At 39.2% G+C, this 3814-nt stretch overlaps 1 pseudogene; it reads right to left on the bottom strand.

Moving 5' to 3' along the window:
- Positions 1 to 2774: 2774 nt before the first annotated feature.
- Positions 2775 to 3478, bottom strand: LOC113910103 (annotated as a pseudogene).
- Between the last annotated feature and the right edge of the window lie 336 nt (positions 3479 to 3814).

Here is a 3814-nt window from a genome sequence, read left to right as displayed (position 1 = left end):
AGTGTTTCACTATTAACATTTATTCTTGGATCCATCAAACATTTACTGAACACATTCTAAGAGCTGGGTTCTGTGCTAGTGCTGGGGATACAAGCTGAAGAGGACACACAAGATCTAGGCTCCAAAACATAAAACTGATTAGGGGCTTGAAACAGGCATTCTGTATAAAGTCATTTTGTCACTAGGAGCAGAGGTAGCCTAAGAAACCCAGCTTTCTTAATTATTTTACGTTTGTGATTAGGATTGGGTAACATATATTACCCAGTGTTTTTTTTTCAAGTTATTATTTAAATTCTACTTAATTAACATACTGTGTAATACTCGTTTCAGGAGTAGAATTTAGTGATTCATCACTTACATATAACACCCAGTGATCAACACAACAAGTGCCCTCCTTAATACCCATCACGCATTTAGCCCACCTCTCTGCTCACCTCCCCTCCAGCAACTCTCAGTTTGTACTCTCTAGCTTAGAGTTTCTTATGGTTTGCTTCCCTCTCTTTTTTTTTTTCCCTTTCCCATGTTCAACTGTTTTGTTTCTTAAATTCCAATATGAGTGAAATTATATGGTATTTTTCTATCTTGGACTGACTCATTCCACTTGGCATAATACACTCTAGTTCCATCCACATCATTGCAAATGGCAAGATTTCATTCTTTTTGATGGCTGAAATATTCCATTGTGTATATTCCATGTAGAATATATATACCACATCTTATTTGTCCATTCATAAGTCAATGGACATTTAGACTCTTTCCATAATATGGCTATTGTTGATAATGCTGCCGTAAACATCAGGGTGCATATGCCCCTTCAAATTAGTACTGTTGTATCCTTTGGGTAAATACCTACTAATGCAATTGCTGGGTCCTAAGGTAGTTCTATTTTTAACTTTTTGAGGAACCTCCATACTGTTTTCCAGAGTGGCTGCACCAGTTTGCATTCCCACCAACAGTGCAAGAGGGTTCCCCTTTCTCTGCATTGTCACCAACATCTGTTGTTTCCTGTGTTGTTGATTTTAGCCATTCTGACTGATGTGAGGTGGTATCTCACTGTTTTGATTTGTATTTCCCTGATGATGAATGATGTTAAGCATCTTTTCACGTATATGTTAGCCATCAGGATATTTTCTTTGGAAAATTGTTTGTTCTGTCCATTTCTTAACAAGATTATTTATATTTTAGGTGTTGAGTTTGATAAGTTCTTTATAGATTTTGGATACTAACCCTTTATCAGATATGTCATTTGCAAATATCTTCTCCCATTCTGTAGGTTGACTTTTGGTTTTGTTGATTGTTTTCTTCACTGTGCAGAAGCTTTTTATATTGATGAAATACTAATAATTCATTTTTGCTTTTGATTCCCTTACTTCCAGAAATATGTCTAGTAAGATGTTGCTATGTTCGAGGTCAAAGAAGTTGCTGTCTGTGTTCTCCTCTAGGATTTTGATGGTTTCCTGTCTCAAATGTAGGTCTTTTGGGGTGCTTGGGTGGCTCAATTGTCTGCCTTTGGCTCGGGTCATGATCCCAGAGTCCTGGGATCGAGCCCTGCCGTGGGCTCCCTGCTCAGTGGGAAGTCTGCTTCTCCCTCTGCCTCTCCCCCTGGCTTGTGCTCTCTCTTGCTCGCTCTCTCTCTCTCTCTCAAATAAATAAAATCTTAAAAAAATTTGTGTCTTTTATCCATTTTGAGTTTATCTTTGTGTATGGTGTAAAAAAGTGGTCCAGTTTCATTCTTCTGCATGTGGCTGTCCAGTTTTCCCAGCACTATTTGTTGAAGAGACTGTCTTTTTTCCATTGGCTATTCTTTCCTGCTTTGTCAAAGGTTAGTTGACCATAGAGTTGTGGGGCCATTTCTGAGTTTTCTATTCTGTTGCACTGATCTGTTTTTGTTCCAGTACCATACTGTCTTGATGACTGTAGCTTTGTAATAGAGCTTGAAGTCCAGAATTGTGATGCCTCCAGGTTTCCTTTTCTTTTTCAAGATTGCTTTGGCTATTTGGGGGTCTTTTGTGGTTCCATACAAATTTTAGGAGTGTTTGTTCTAGCTCTGTGAAAAATGCTGGTGTTTTTTTTTTTTTTTTTTCAGGTTTAAAAGTAAAGCATGAGAAGTCAACACCTGTGAAATTTTATTTATAGAAAAGAATAAAAATATCTATTTTAAAAGGATTGATTTAAACTTAGGTTTTTCAGCTTTTCCTGTTCCTTGAACATAAAACTGCCTCCAATGCAGAAAGATTTAAGATAGGTAATTATTAAATAAACCCTCTTTACCTTCCCCCTGCAAAAACACAGAGCCAAGTTGCCCATTTTCTTTATGGTAAACCAGATTATTTTCAGTGAAGAATATTGATCCACTGCATGAAGCAGATGATCAGATATGTCGGCAGGAAAGTATGAGCTGTACAACGGAATTACAAAAAGTCCCCAAAGAAAAGAAGATGGTAAAAACAATAGAAAAATAATAAAACACAAACAAAATAAGAAAATGCCCAATATTTACAGCCTCCCTCTGAAACGTGACCTATGTTCTACCTTCAGCATAAAACAAAACCAGAGAACATTTCTCAATGGGTATCACAGATGAAGCTGGTGCCAGCCAGTTTGGGGGGACACATTTATTCCAAGAAGGGAGAAATGCACAGTTAGTAACTTGCTGGAATTATAACCATGTCTTGGTCTTCTTGCAGTTCTGTTACTAAAAATGACACACAGTAAATGATCCAATGTGGTCTTACAGAAAGGACTTGCCACCACGTTTCAGAACAAACTATTCAGAGTCACAGGCACTGGGTCTGGGAAAGCAGAGGTGGATGGCTGCGCACTCAGGTGAGGGATACGTATCTTTGTGAGGTTGGAGTAGGGAAGCAGGGCTCTACAGCCTGGAAGCTTCTGCACTAATGAGTCTTCTAATAGTCAGCTCGTGGTTTTTTGTTTAACTTCAGATCAATCCTGTGTTGGTTTTTATTTTTTCGTTTTTTATGGAGGCTGTGATGACCCCCTGAGGAAGGAGAAGAAGCAGCCTTCTGAGGCTTCACTCCCTGCACAGATCCGTCCAGGTCTTCAGGATCCTCCTGGCTGGGTTCATTCTCCTGATTATGGAAGTCTGGAGAAGTATCACTTTCTGTCCCACTTCCTGGCTCCCTCTTTTCAATGAGCTGATCCTGAACTCCTGTCAATGCACTTACTGCAGCTGCTGAAGTAACTGAGGATTTACTGAAGAGCTGCTCAGCTTCCTTAAACTTCCGGTTCCTTAGATCATTTTTGCTATTGGAGTTTTTCTGGTTGGTCAGATACCGATCCCAGCCACGAATAATATTGCCATACACCTAAGTGTCTTCCAGGTAGCTTCCTTCAAAAGCATAGATCTGTCTCTCCAAGTTTGCCAGTGTTTCTGCCAGCTCCTGCTTCCGCTTCAGGAGCTCCCCTAGCTCGCACCGGGTGTCCGGGATCTGGGGGCACCCTTGTTGTGTATCACCATGTTCAGCTCTCTGGTGGTATTTTGATCGGGATTGTGTTGATTGTGTAGATTGCTTTGGGTATAGACATTTTAACAATATTTGTTCTTCCAATCCATGAGCACGGAATGTTTTTTTCCATTTCTGTGTGTCTTCCTCAATTTCATCGTAAATATTCTATAGTTTTCAGAGTACAGATCCTTTACCTCTTTGATTAGGTTTATTCCTAGGTAGCTTATGATTTTTGGTGCAGTTGTAAGTGGGATCAATTTCTTGATTTTTTTCTGCTGCTTTATTATTTGTGTATAGAAATGTCACAGATTTCTGTACATTGACTTTATATCCTGTGACTTTGCTGA

This window comes from Zalophus californianus, chromosome 6 (genome assembly GCF_009762305.2).
Source record: "Zalophus californianus isolate mZalCal1 chromosome 6, mZalCal1.pri.v2, whole genome shotgun sequence".
Taxonomy (NCBI): domain Eukaryota; kingdom Metazoa; phylum Chordata; class Mammalia; order Carnivora; family Otariidae; genus Zalophus; species Zalophus californianus.
This window is presented reverse-complemented; position numbering and strand designations above follow the sequence as displayed.